This window comes from Crotalus tigris, unplaced genomic scaffold (assembly GCF_016545835.1).
Source record: "Crotalus tigris isolate CLP2741 ecotype Arizona unplaced genomic scaffold, ASM1654583v1 scf7180000017601.7605149639:7615979, whole genome shotgun sequence".
NCBI classification, from domain to species: Eukaryota; Metazoa; Chordata; class Lepidosauria; order Squamata; family Viperidae; genus Crotalus; species Crotalus tigris.
In genome coordinates, this window is record NW_024096505.1 from 7,032,483 (window position 1) to 7,048,025 (window position 15,543).

Sequence of the window (15,543 nt, forward strand, 5' to 3'; positions counted from 1 at the left end):
GGCAGGAAACCATATACCATTTCGGACAAATGGCTGTCTAGTCTCTTCTTAAAAACTTCCAGTGTTGGAGCATTAACTGCTTCTGGAGGCAGGTTGTTCCGCTGGTTAATTGTTCCACTGGTTAATTGTTATCACTTGTTATCATTGCTGGGGTTATTTTTTTTCAGTAGCGATGGTGTGAGAGTGTTGCCATATTCTGGCTCCCATTCACTTAGAAAACAAAGTAATTACGAAGAGTTAAAACTTTAACTACAATATCATATGAACAGAGACACAAAGATATTATGAGCTGTTTTTTAAAGAAATATAAACTTTAATCCTCCAAGGTGAATGACAGATTATACATTTTGTATATCATTCATACGATAGTCTCTTCAAAGTTGCACTTGATTAAGACTCTACTCTCTGTTGACTACACTAAGAAGTCAAAAATTGTATTGAAAGAAGTACAGCAAGACATTTCCATACTGTTGCCATAGAAATTATCTTACTAAATAAACACATCCTGTTTCAAAAGCTAAAATAAAAATGGTACCAAACATTTTCATTTGTTCAGGAAAAATGAATGGCTTAGCTTGGCTTCTAAAATTGTAGAGATGCTTAATGAGATGGTGGCATCTAAACTGAATAAATAAAATTATCTCCCAAGAGAGAACCTAAGATATGATCTTAATCAGGGTTTTTTTTTTTTTGTCATAGAATGTTCCGGCACCTTTTTTCGACGGATTTTCCAGGGTCGTGTTCTTTTCCTATTGTTTCCCTTCCTATCCTTGTTTGCTTTTTAAAATGCCCTGCTGGGGGTACGGTGTGAGTGGGGTCCCCTCCGGCGCTATCTGCCTCCTCTAGGAGGAGCCATGAGGCGCCGGAGCACCACAGCCAGAGAGTGGCTTGATTGGCTGGATTGGACCATGTGGTGTGGAAGCCGATAGTGGCGGTGGGGGACACATAAACATGGAGGCCGTCTTTCACAAGAGGGTGAATGAGCCTTTTGGCTTCCCTTACAGAAGGTGGGATGTGAGGTTAAAAAGAGGCAAAGTGAGAGGAAAGAAAGGCAGTTGGCATGGAAGCTTGTCCAACAGCGAAACTACTGTTTCGGTTCCTTGGGTAGTTCAAAGGCTGGGATGTCTACGAAAATGTCTTTTTAGTCTTTTATACTTTATATTCAAACTGCAGAGGGGAAGAATAGAATAAAGCCAATGTCTGGTGATTTGAAGATTTTATTATTACCAATATATTAATTATGTATTGGTCAGATATAAAGGTAGACTTACAGTATGAGGTTTAATCAGATCTATTTATTAAATTGGGTTTAACTTAAAGGTAAATTAAAAGTAATCTGTTCACTGACAAAGTTTCAACTTTAACTTGTTTCAAGTCAATATCCATATTAAACTCCAAATGTAAATTTTTCTACCTTGTTTGACAACTTCTTAAAAATAATTCAATTTTTTTTACAAGCAACCACATTTTGTTTTATTGGGCCAATTTTATTCCACATAGAAAGCTGACATTTCCACTCATTAAACTAAATGGGTATGCCAGTGGTAAATGTCCCAAAAGATTAATAAAATACCTTCTTGTAAATTAAAGCCACACAGTGCATGGTAACATTAATAGTAATAACTTACCTTAAACAAAATCCTAGTCTTTTAGATACACTAAAAATCGAAGGGGTTTTTTTTCAACTACAAAGGTAAACCTTGTAGGGTAGGCAAGGCAGGTTGTATGACGTGTGTCAGTTCCAGCACTGATCTTAATAAAGACTATGGATTATGAGCTCTGCCCAGAACCTCTTTCCAAAGTGTGAAATCCTATTTTGACTTATGGTTTATTCAACTCAGACAAGCATGTAAAATAGGATGGTTTCTCTCTTCTAGAGTGAAAGAAATGGAGGGCATGACATTGACTCTCATCACACCTTTTTCCCAAACATCAAAATCATGATTTCATTCATTGTCTAAATTAAGCAATAGAATTGTAGGAAAAGGAATTATGAAGGAAGGCTTATGATGGAAAGAAACCCAGAAATTGGAAAAATACCAAATGTAAGAAAGGGCTGACCTCTAGTGGCTAAAGGTATCAATAACAACTAGAAAGCAATATGAAGAATGCAGAACATTTCTGGAATACTTGGATACTGAAATACCTTTCCAATATCTTTCCAACCACTTTACCATAGTGCCTTTATTTTCTTTTGTGTAATGAAGCCACATGTTCTGTCTATGTGTATGCATTTCTGCTCTCCCCTCGTGTTTGTGTATTTTTGTGTAAATTGCAAATTGCATGCATTTTGGATCCCTTGACTAGAAAACAGGCTTAAAAAGGAACCATCGTAACTGCAATCCAGTGACCTCTCCTTTAAGGATGTGTTGGATTTTTTTTCTGAAACAATTTTTTTCCTGGCTTGATCCAGCCAATTTTATATCCTGATTTTTCTTTTATTGGTTCCTTCCTTCCTTCCTTCCTTTCCTTTCCTTTCCTTTCCTTTCCTTTCTCTTTCTTTCTTTCTTTCTTTCTTTTTCTTTCTTGCCTGTATTATTTTTATGAATTGCTCAAGACACAAACATATCCAACATACCTTCTTCCTCCTCCTATTTTCCCCACAACAACTCTGTGAGGTAGGTTGGACTGAGAGTGAGAGAGTGAGAGAGCGAGACCAAGATTACCCAGCTGGCATTCAGGGGTAGGGAATGGCTAGGGAGCTCATGGTCTTCTGCTTTCTAGTCTGGTGCCTTAACCATTTGATCCAGTACTGTCCTATTTTCAGAGAGTTATCTTCTCTGAATCCCGAGTCCCTTACATCATTTGTTCCCAGCATTCTGCTGAGCTAGGAAGAATAAAAAATAAACTGATGAGTAAAAAAAGATGTATTTGTCAGCAGCTTTGTTTTGGATTCTATTAGGAAAAAAAGTAGCTCGTACATAATATTTTATATTCTCAATTGTTCATCAAACTAAGCTTGCAGTCCTTTTGGAATAAGCTTTCTTAGATTAAGGAAATGCAATGTGAGCATGACTGAACCAGTCGGGAAAACAAATTATGAAAAATGCTGCCAAATAATATATTTAAGATGTATTTCAGTTTATTTTTCAGTAGATGCACACTTGTAAATCACACTATTCATTTTGCACTAGTGCTCTTAAAGAGTAGCACTGTTGGCCTATCTGCAATCCCAGAATTAAGCAGTTTAGTATTGGCTTAACACATATGAACATAATCTTTAAGGTTTACAACAGTCCACAGTTAAATCATAATATATCATAATTTATTCCACATTTAGAAAACATAATTCAGTAAAACAAAAGATTCCAGACGTCAAATTGCAAGTCCCTTAAATGCCACTAAAGCATTTTATCAATTTATAGCCATTTAGCTGAAAAGCCTGGTCATCTTTCCATAGCCATGCAGCAAAGGACAGCTGAAGTAGGCACTTTCTGATCTTAAATTGTATGCAGACAACCATCAGATTTATATAATGTTCAGAATTATTTCTTGGGTTTGCTTGTTTGTTCCTCCACTTGATTCCCTTTTGAGTCATGTCTTTTAAGTGGCAGCCTACAGTAGGAACTTCTTTTTTCATTGATTATATATAAGTAGCTTAGCTGGCACATTTTTAATTATTTATCATGAACTATATTATGTATAATTGATTACCATGAGCAAAGGCCAGATTTCCCATTCATTTGAGTCTCTGGAGCAGTTGGAGAAATAGACAGTTCACCACAAGAGGGCCCCATATCTCACTCCTCTTTCTATTATCAAAGAATAGGGCTTGAAGCTGAGATAGATGATTTGCAAACTAGCAGCTTCTACTCGTTTTTATGAATGGATGCTGTCTCAAATGACATCATAGCCTCTCCACTCCACTTCCACTTTGGAGTCTCTGCCGTTCACAGGTGTTTGGGTGCTCTTACAGTAAGTGCTGCTGGTTTCAGACAGAATAGAGGCTACTATGAAGACAGCTTCACATTCTACGCTTGAACAGCACTGACTATGCGAATCATCAGGACAGGTGAGTTCTGCTGTATTTCTTTTAATGGGATTCTATTAGAAAGAATGCTGGGCTAGTTCTCTGTGTTAAGCATTCCTCTTTATTTGTCACTATATGAACTGGTTTGTAGAATTGATAGATTAGCTTAGATGCCATACCAATGTATATGAACATTCACTACTAGAATGCACAATCTTTCCATTTCAAGGAGATTGAGGTGCACTTTTATATTTCATGGCAACACCTTCTTACACTAAAGAGAGCAAGCAGTGTAAAACAATTATAGAAGTATGGAAGATCATGGACTCCCTGTTATAATTTCAGAGTATTTCAGAGTATCAGGAAGCATGTTTCAGAGTATTTCAGAGTATCAGGAAGCATGTTTTCAACTAGCAATTGGGTTAAAATCTCTTTTATGCTTGTCTAATTAATATTCATAGAACTGGGAGATTGGTAATGCAATCTTAGGCAGGTTAATTCACAAGAAAAGGCTCAGTGAGATTTTATATCAAATGCATTTAGGAAGAGAGCCTAAAACTTCAGTCCAATGAGGATTTACTCATAAGAAAGTTCAGCTGTGAATGTAAAGATATATATGTGTGTAAGAATTCACTTACAGTCACAAATTATTACTTTTGTCTTAGTTATCAGAGGTCTTAAGTATTCTGTTTCTCAAATTCTGAAAACTCAATCTTTCAACCTAGTTAGACCTAGTCTCAGTATGGAAACTGAACAGCAAATAACAATCAATGCTTTGATATGATACAATATTAAATAGAAATTTGGGACATGCACATATAACCTGCACATAATTGATAGATTGCACATTAAATAGGCATATTTAAAGGAGATGTAACATTAATTATTGTACCCAAATTTCCCTTAAGCGCTAAGAAATATTCTGATTCTGTGGAGATAACATTTCCCACACGTACAATATATCACACAGCAGGGCAAACATAATAATTTACAGTCAGGCTACTAAAGCAGCCGAAACATCTACAAATATTGCAAATCAGCAGATGTATAAAAAGGGATGAATTAAAAATTCAGTAGTTCTTTTTTATTATTTTCCTTTTTGTCTTTTTTTGGTAATTATTAATTTTGCTGTGTGTATTTCCCCCCCCCCTTTCAATAAGTATTGTACACACACACACACACAAACAAACAGGCACATTTTTTTCTTTCTTTTCAATAGTCTAAGCTACTTAAATAATGGAATGTTAGTGTTTAAACATCAACGTAATTGAAATCAGACAATGTACTAAGATTTATAACAACTAATTAAAGGGAAAAACATTTAATAGTCCCCTTTTCTTGCTCAAGTTACAAGCCCCTTTGTGGTATGCATCTATGTTTGCATAGCTAAGCTGTATAATGAGGAAAGGGGAGGTGTGGGTATCTCCAGAACAGTCAAGGGCACAGACCACTTTGGGTCTATTATACTTCTCCAATTGCACTCCTGAACAGAGAGGTACGAGGGTGGAAACATTCACTATTTGCAGTTTCCAAACTTAGCCCTGGAAACACTTGATAATATACATAGGACAAGTATACAGTAACTCTCAGTAAGAGAAAGTGGCTGTTCACACATCAACCTAATCATGGTTTATTTGTTGAATAAACCACAGTGGGAAGATTGTTATAATGCAAAGCCATGAATTGTAACTTATAAATCATATTGATTTGATCCACATTTTTTGCAAAACCAAAACTAATCAAACTGCACCATATCTTAGTGTAATCGCTGAAGCCAGCCAGTGTTTCTAAGTGTAAACTGGCCTGTGTGGTTCTGTATTCTGAAAGTTCTGGTTCCAACAGAAGCAAGAATGACAAAGTGAATATGAGAAAGCCATGTTAGGAAGCAGTGAAAGAGACCAGTGCAGTCCTAAACTACATTAACAAAAGCATGACAGGTAGTCCTTGAGTTACGACTGATCGCTTAGCGACCATTAGAAGTTACAACAGACCCCCCAAATGGAGCTTATGATCCAGATTCAAAGTTCTAACATCTGGATTTATGGCTGTTCACAGGATTCCACAGTCACATGAGCAAAACACACCCCATAGAGCACAATGGGTTCACTTAACAACTGCAGTGTACACTTAATGGCAACGGCATTCACTTTGTGACTGCTGTGTTTGCCATAGCAAAACAGGTTGTAAAATTGAGCATGGTCACATGGTGACCCATTTTACACCCGTCACAACTTATGACTGAAATTGTAGCTTCTATTATGGTCGTAAGGCAAAGATTAACTGTACTTCCAAGCAAGTGTTTCCTTTATAATTCTGCATTGGTAAGGTCTAATTAGAGTACTCCGTCCAAGTTTAGGGCACACACTTTAAATAGGACACGGGAAAGCTGGAGCGGTTTCAGAAGAGTTACCATGGAAATAAGAGATCCGGAAACTGTCCTATGTGCAGAATAGTTAAAGAAAGGGACATGTTTTTACTTGCAAAAGAGAAGACAAAGCAGAGATGTGGCAGGAGTCTACAGATACCTAAAAAGCTTTCAGGTGAAAGAAGAACGAAGCCTGTTCTCTGTTTCAAAACAAAAGAAAAACCTATGAGATCCTGGCTGAAAATTAAGAAGACCTTTCTCTTGTTAAGTGGTGCTTAGAACCATGGTGGACTCCTCTTTACAGAAGGTTTTCCAAGGAATTTAGATGGTTGTGTTGGGAATGATTACCTGGGAGTTGGGCTAGATGACTGGTGAGATCCACTCCCAACCCATGCAATTTATGTTACTACCTGTACATTTGGAAATTGTCAAATTGGTAGAGGCAGGTGCAAGCCATCTCCCAAAGTCCTTGTGAAACAAAAGATTATTTTTAGCTTTAGTAACTGCGGTCATTTCGTTTAGAAGAAGAAAAATATATACAAGAATAAAAAACAGTATACCCACCTTCCTCTCTAGCCCATTTCTTTCAAGACATTCTAATAGAACAGTGGTTCTCAACCTGTGGGTCGGGACCCCATTTGGGGTCGAACGACCATTTCACGGGGGTCGCCAAACAAGGCTGTCCGCCATTTTTTCCCCCTTTTCTTTGGCCACACCCCTGGCACCTGGTGATGTATAAGTGGTTGGGGGTCACCACAACATGGGGAACTGTATTATGGGGTCGCGGCATTAGAAAGGTTGTGAACCACTGTATTAGAAGAAGGCCAAAATTACAATATAGTCTCTGATCAGTTTGTCATATGATACAATGGGAAACGCCTGGCTAAGTCTATTTTTATTGCTGTCTCCACTAATGCCTTTCTTTACAGTCCTGCTTTTAATGATGCGGTTAAGACCATCTATATAAAGAGGCTTAGGAATCCTGCTGCTCGTACCAATCCCAATTTCATGAATAATTAAAGTGATTCTGTCAGGGTGCATAACTTTCTTTTAATATTTTGGTTTATCCATTGGCTACAGACTTGTTCCTTCTAAGTTAATGTCTTCTCAACATTTACTAAATTCCTTTTGGATTAAACATATTGCTGTAAAGATTTAATCAGCAAATCAAACCTGTTCAGTTATATAATGAAGGCAGTGCTGATATCAGTGCAATTATCAGTGCTATATAGCCCAAGATATAGTCTGCTATATCTTGGGCCCTGAGCTTGGAAATCTGAATAAAGGGAACACCTATCATTCCACTAAATGGCTGGGCTTACACACTGCACTAAAGCATAGCTATATGTTGGTGAATAAGCCACAACTGGCTGAGTTTATGCAAAATCTGAGACTGTAACCCAGTTTTCTAATGGCTCTCAGTCAAATCAGCACCAGAGGTATTCTCTAAATTAGGCAATAACAGGTTCCAGCTACAATTTATTACATTATCCCTTCAGAAAATGTATTATTATGTTACCTTTTCAGAAAGTATTAATGTATTATTTCAACCCTTCAGAGTCATTAATAATCCAAATGTAATAAAGTGGGGGTTTTTTGGTCCTGGTTGAGATCTGGAGATTTCAAGAGAAATATCCTGATATCTCTTTGGAGCTGGAATAGTGAGAGCTCTGTTCCCTGCTATTCCTTATTGTAGAAAGAAGAAGTGCTGTTGATTTTAAAAGTGTATTAACTTTAATGATTGGGTCCCTTTCAGAAGCAGCATCAGTTTTTTCAGGCTCACCCAAATTACTGATGCTGTAGGACAGTGATGGCGAACTTTTTAGAGACCGGGTGCCCAAAAATCAGCCCTGCCCCTGCCTCCCCCACTCCACCACCCCTGCCCCGCCCTACCCCGCCTGCCCGCAGGGCCACTCACTGCCTCCACAGCCTGCCGCAGATCACCCAGGTGGCCCAGCAGCACCATGGAGGGGCATGCCCTCCGCCCTTGCCTCACAGCATCAACTGCGCATGATGGGGCACGAGGGTGGAGTCCTGTCCCTGCTGCCTGGCTGCCATGTCCTTGGCTGCGCTCCTCCGCACGGGCTGCACTTGGGGGTGACTCTCCTCGGGGGGGCTGCTGGTGAGGAGGGGGCCGCAGGGTGAGGAGGGGCTGGGGCAATGGCATGCGTGCCCACAGAGAGGGCTCTGAGTGCCGCCTCTGGCATGCATGCCATAGGTTCGCCACCACTGCTGTAGGATCTGAAACCTATCTGTTTTTCACTGACACTGGGACTTTATTCTTTAATGAGTAAACAACAACAACAATAATAATAATGTCAGAAGGGACCTTGGAGGTCATCTAGTCCAACCCCTTGCTCAGGCAGGAAACCCTACACCAGTGGTGGCGAACCTATGGCACAGGTGCCAGAGGTGGCACTCGGAGCCCTCTCTGTGGGCATGCGCGCCATCGCCCCAGTCCTAGGCCTTCAGCTGGGTTTTATAAACCTTTTCGGTTTAGGCCTCCGCTGCCGTGTACAAAAAAAATAAAAGTTTCAATCAGTCAATTTCAACTTCTTGCAGGAAAAAAAAGATCTTGCAAAGTTGGAATTGATTGTTTGAACTTTTTAGTCCCACCCAGTCTGCCGTTACCACCACAGCCACGCCCACCCAATGGGCCACACCCACCTGGCACTCGACGATGCATAAGTGGGTTTTGGGTTGCAGTTTGGGCACTTAGTCTCTAAAAGGTTCGCCATCACTGCCCTACACCATTTCAAACAGATGGCTGTTCAGTCTCTTCTTAAAAACTTCCAGTATTGGAGCATTCACAGCTTCTGGAGGCAGGCTGTTCCACTGGTTAATTGTTTTAACTGTCAGGAAATTTCTCCTTAGTTCTAGGTCAGGGGTCTGCAAGTCTTAAAGTTGTCAAGGTTGAAGACCCCTGTTCTAGGTTCTCCTTAATTCTAGGCTCATTAGAGGATAAAGTTGGCTATGGGGTCAAATAGTGCTGGTACTCAGGTAAGTAGAGCTCCATTTGAATTCACTCACAGATAAAGGGCTAAGTCTGAAAACAAGCTCAGTTTCTTTCCGTTCTCTGGGTTAAATTCTTTGCCCACTGACCACAGGGACTGTTTCAACATTGCTGCATAGGAACTCTAGTTGCAAGAAAGGCAGAATAACCTGTAGTTTTTGCCACTCTCTGAACAGAAGTGTTTCTCTGGTTCTCCAAGTACTTGCAGAAGCCTGGCCTTTGGGGGGGGGGTATCCCCGTGGCCAGAAACTACCTATCATTAATTCTACACAACACTGTAACTACCAACTGGGACATTTTTCATTGATCAAAAGATAACACCTGTTCATTTGTCTTGACCACAATTCAAGTGTTCAGCAGACGGCAGAATCCCTTCTTAATGTTTTCCCCCAAGCACCTGGCTCTCTCTGCCTCTCCCTTTCTGGTGACATATTCTTGGTGATGGTTTCCAGAAAGAGAATTTATTGATAAACTTGGCACCTGGATTCTTTCTGCTGTCTCTTTCTTCTAAACACAGACCTCTAGGGGATTATAGGGAGGAACCTTTGAGGTAAGCAGTCTATGACAAAGGAAGGAAAGGAAAGGAAAGGAAAGGGCAAGGAGAGGAGATCCAATGTCAGGGACATCTGTCCTAAAAAAAAACTCTCAATGGACTTTTGGAGGTAGACATAAAGAATGGCAAAGAAAAACTCAGACACGTCCATATAAAAAGCACAAGAGCAGCGCAAACTGATGTGTTTTCTCCTAAGTATACTAATTGTGTTCAGGTAATACTGTAACATAAAATGAAGCCAATTGGTTTGTTGTGAGAACACAGCCAGCAAGTTTACTGATTGTGCAAAGTTAGAAAATTGAGTTCATTAACAAAATCCAGGTTACAGTCATACTGTAGGTAAAAGTGTTGCATGAACGCAGAACCCTAATAAATTGATTAATTGCTATCTTAATTTTTGTTCTTTATATAATTGTTCATGATTTTTTCCCCTTTTTATTATTAAAGAGAGTAAAAAATGTTTCACTTACTGCCCAAAGAAAAAGTATCTATTCAATGAACAGCAGGGGTGAGGCACACTCTGTAGAGGGTGAATATTTCAGAAAATAAGCAGCAAGGACCAATGGGAGCTTGAGCAAAGCAGCTTCCCTGACCCAGTTCCATGGCGACCTGAAATGATATTCTTCCTTCTCACAGTATTTGCCTCAGAAGTCAAGGAAGCAAGCAGAATTTCAGCTGGCACTTCATGGCTTTGTAAGCGTTGGAGACCGATAGAAGAATTTAGCTCACAGGTTTGCAGGTCTAAGAACCGTTTTGGGCTTTGACCTTTCTCTTGAAAAGTCTTTGTGCATCAAGTTAAACTTAGTTACCTCAGTTACAATTAGTTGAATAAATCCTTTTTATTAGTCTGAATTCATAGCACACTCAAAGCCCAAGGCGTAATGTCTTTTTCTATCTCTGTCCATTATTTCATTCTCAACAAAGGTGTCTGATTCATTAATATCAAACAAAAAGAGTTTGATACTGCTCTGGGCCTTTTCTTACATTGATTTGTCTACAAACTGATTTCGTGTGTCCTGAGGATACAGTTGATTGATTCACATGTTATGTTGAGTCATAGAATATAATTCACAAACCACAAGAGCCAGGCAGAACTAAACAAACTACACTATGTTTTCTCAGTTTACCATAACTTACAAAGGGCAGTGACTACACTGGAACCAAACAACCAACCAAGCTACATCTTAGCTTCTGTTGTGTTATTTAGTATTCACAGTAAAACATAAGGTAATTTGCTTTGATTTAGCATGTTGTGGGAATGTCATCAGTTAATCAACTGCACTTTAATTAACCTGTTGTGCAAACATAGCCATTATGGATTTCAAGGATATATGAACCAAATAGAGTATTCATTGAAAAGAAACAAACTAGGTACTATATTGTGGTGGACTATCCATAAAAATAGATATTTCACTCCTAGCAGAGTCCCCTAACTTTCTAATAAATACATAAGGAAGAATAGAAGCCTGCACACAACTTTATGTCAAATTTTGCATGAAGGTCTGGCCTTAAGACCACAAGAACTCCTGAGTCAAAGGCAAGCAAGAGGGATTCAGCTCTTACACCACCAATGGGCTCTGACCCAAGCCCGGAGTTTGTAACAACTGAGAAAATGGCTCTTGTAACAACAAGAAGTTGCAAAACACTCTTGCACAATGGCTAGACTCAGACTTGGTTTTCTCTGTGAGGTGAACAAGAGTCCACCCTAGGGAGCTTTCTGACATCTGACTTCACCCAGTTTTCCTCCCACTGGCTTCATAGGAGGCAGGTCTAAGAACCTTGTCCCCAAAATGTAACTCAAAACTTTGGCCCGCAGATTTTGAGATCTTTCAGAGACAGTCAAGAGGGGCATTGAAGAATGATGCCTCCCTGGGGAGGGCAAAGGGCAGATGGGAGAAGCCTGGGCCCAGTAACAGGACACTGCTTCTAAGAGTATGGAAGAGAGCAGACTGGCCCAGAAAGGGCACCTCCAAACCCAGGCCATTGTTTAGAGCAGTTCCAGATGAAAATATTTGACAAGAAACAGATAACAGAAAGATACCCTCCCTTCCTCCCTCCATCGCTCATTAAAATGCTTTCCCTAGACCTTGACAAGCCCTCCCACACCCACCTCTGCTATGCCAATTACTAGCCCAGCAGGAAGAAAAGGGGGAGAACAGATAAGGGGAGGGCTTCTGATTAAAAGAAAATAAAGTCCAGCTTTCATGTTTCCAAGCCTGGAATGAGTGGGCTCAGAATGGGTCAGAAAAGAAATGGCAATGCTTCTGCAGATTGGCCACTTGGCTCAAAGACACTAATCATCTCCATGCCCTAAAAGGCTGGGGATTATATCTCCCCAGACATTACCTTGTGCTTGTTTGATTTTCAGAGGTCTTCCAAAATGCCTTTGGAAGGCATTGGCTCTGTCTCCACTCAGGATTAACAAAGTTAGTGGCAGAATTCCTAAAAGAAGGGCAGGAGCACAAGGAGCTTTCCCTTCTCCACCACCTGCTCCACTTTTCCCCTCTAAGCTTCTTTTGTCCCAGACAAACATCTCTCACAGCAGACATGATCTCCAGACCACCTCACCCTCTGTAGCCAAATGGGGGTTAGGGTGGATGGTGACCTGGGTCTCCTAGACAGGCAGCTGAGACCACCCAGTTCTCTACAAAGGCCATTGTGCAGCCAGCAGACACTGTCATGGGTTGACCTGATCCAGCTTTGAACAGATGACCCAGAGGGGAAAGTTGCTGCATTTAAAAGCCGTGCTCTCTACCCGCCTGCCCTTTTGATGAATAGATCACCCGTGACAGTGATGAGCAGATAATCTGGTTGGAAGCAGACCCACCTTCTGTAGATGGCCACACATGGTGTCCTTGACTTGCAAAGCTTGTATTTTTCTAGTCTTAAGCAAATTATATTTTTCTTAATCCTCATTTATAAACATAGTGTGAATATTCTATTAATATGAATGTTTGGCTTCTGTCACAGGCTCACTTCCTTAAAACAAAATGCTACACTCTGCGATATTTGAAACTTGCTATATTTAATGTGCACCTCTAATCCTGAATTCACCTTTGCTGAGAACTGCCCACAAAACTCATTTAACTAGGAATGACAATGCATCAAGAGAAAAGAATCCCTCTACCCTACCAGCTTCAGCTTTTGGAGGAAAGCAATATTTTCTGCCTACCACATACAGCCATAAAGGGAGTTGTTGACGAATAGTAAAAGATAGTCAGAAAACACAACCTTTTCAAGTACCAGCAAAGCGGAGATCTTTGGTTCAGGTTTACACTATTCCTTTGTTTCAGCCCCAATTCTTCAAATCTGACCCCCATATAACTTCCACCCCCTAAATCAATAGCAACTGGAACCTGGCATCACTCCTTCCCTCCTTGTGAGGCTATAAGGTTTGGGCAACTGAGCCACATTATTACTGATTCAGTTTTGAGACTTTTTCTGCAGCACTTCCTCTGGAGCTGAGGGCCAGGTAGTTGGTGTTATTCCTCAACTCCTGGGGTTTATCTTCTGCTTGCTGAAGATATTCATCATACCTAGCCATCTTTTATATTATTAGGTGATAATTCCTCTGGCACATTTAGCAAGGGTTGCGGGAAGTATTGGCAAGACTGCCCATTTTTCTGTTCTTCCATTGACTCCTTGTATTCTTCCACTTCCTGATTCTCCCCAGGTTCAGGGAGTGACAAAGAGGACACTTTTGCAGCTGCACGAAACTACTGCAAAAGGCCAAATTGATGATCTCAGTGATTGTGTGAAAGTGCCCAGAGGCTCCTCAGAGCAAGATCTGCTTAAATCAATGTCACTTGTTGTGGAGTAGTTGTGTCTAAGACTGCACTGCAAAACTGACAATGCAAACAGCAATTGGACACATCAGATGCCATCAGGAATTTGAATTGTTTGACTGAATGTCAAGCCATGTGTGAAACAGGTGATAGGTGTCAGTTTCATCCTGCATGATGGCATCCCAATATAAAAGAGCAGAAGAATGTAGACCTTTCAAGGATTATGTTTCTTTTGATATCCTATTATATTTGCCTTTTATACTTTCCCTATGGTATTACTGATGCAAGTATTAATAATTTAACTCTCTTAGTGCTATTTTCAGCTGAGCCAGTGCTGGAAAAGACAATATATATGCCATTGCCTTTTTAGGCAAGACTACAAGCAGTTTATTACCAAAGGGAACTGTCAAAGACTATGACGTCTTTAGAAAACTCATCTAGTCTTCTGTGAAGCCAATTTAACCTCTTGTGTTGTCATTCCCAAGATGTTCCAACACTGATTGGAGAGACTATGGCTCTTGCCATTTTGGCAGGCTACAGCTGCCATTCTTTGAACAACAATGGACTAAATTTGTAAGAGCAAAGTGTAATTATAGGCCATGGAGGAGTGCCAGTGAAAAAAGCTGTCATGATCCAGCTTGCCACCTTTGCTTCAATCCCACTTCCTTCCAATAACATTCTCTTTTATCATAGAACTGTTACTTTATAAAAATAGATCATCTTACTTAATAATAGTAATGTTATTTGAATATAGTGAGATTTCCTTGGATATAATAGCTACTTCCTACTATGGCACTAGATTGTAAGTATGGTTAGTTAAATATTATGTTGCCTTTGATATCAATCAGCATGCATAAACTTCAGTATAGTGGGTTATCTATATCCAAGTATTGTCTGATGGTTGTCAGTTAACCCTTAATAAACTGGACCATTATACATGCCACCTTTCAACAGCAAGTGTTGTTGAACAGCAATTGTAGCCCCAAATATACTTACACCCATAAAATTAATGAAATGAAGATGGTTCCTACAAGCCACTGGCACACTACGAAAAACCAATTAGCTTCAGAGGAAGTGAATGAATCAAAGAAAATAATCTACACAAAGAAGGAATTAATTTCATTTCCAGTAACCCAGTTCAAAAGGGGGAAAGAGGCAGGTGGTACATTCTGACAGTAAAGGCTGCATTATCCTCCTTTATGTGGGAGGTGGTCAAGGGAGAACTGTAAACCCAGCCTTTTGTCATGTTGTTAGATGACTCAGCAGTAAAGATTGTTGCTTCTTCCAGAGCATCACTTTAAGAAGGAAGTTATATGAAAACAGCTGTTCTTTTGCCAGTTCTGTTAATGGATCCATTTTGTCAATGGATCATCCATTAAAGTGATAGGATATGATATGACCATAATCACTCCACACATTTATCTATGGTTATTATCACCATGGTTTATTCAAAGACTGGGTTTACACAACATAAGAAAGAGTGGGGAACAGATGCATGGAAGGCTATGGTAAAATGAGACTGGCTAATTTACGATTTGGAATCTCATGCAAATGTTGAAATGGATCTGAAGATAACCATTTAGTCCAAAGACAACTGTTCTGGGTGACCGAGAAACAAAAATTTCCAAGCAAATAGGGATAGCACAACTGTCACTCAGATGGGTGTCAGTTCTTCAGTTTTGTGTTTCCTTTTGGCTAAGCTCTTTTTCATCTCACTCACTAATGTACTAATAATTCACTTATGCAACTGTTGCCAGATATATTCTACTGTAGGGTTTGATTTTGACTAATAGTAGTTTGCTGTGAGGCTAGTCATATGGAAGACTCTGTTGTAGTTTCTAGAATTTTAAGAGCAAT

General features: G+C 39.8%; 1 protein-coding gene across 2 annotated transcripts in view; it reads left to right on the top strand.

Moving 5' to 3' along the window:
• The first annotated feature begins 3,880 nt into the window (after positions 1 to 3,880).
• The window catches only part of LOC120297141 (semaphorin-3D-like), a 48,200-nt gene continuing 36,537 nt past the window's right edge, over positions 3,881 to 15,543 (top strand). Inside the window, exon 1 of one of the 2 annotated variants that reach the window (XM_039319435.1) lies at positions 3,881 to 4,012. The gene's annotated coding sequence lies outside the window, so the exon portion shown is untranslated. The remainder of the gene's footprint in view (positions 4,013 to 15,543) is intronic. The other variant, XM_039319428.1, reaches the window with a different exon arrangement.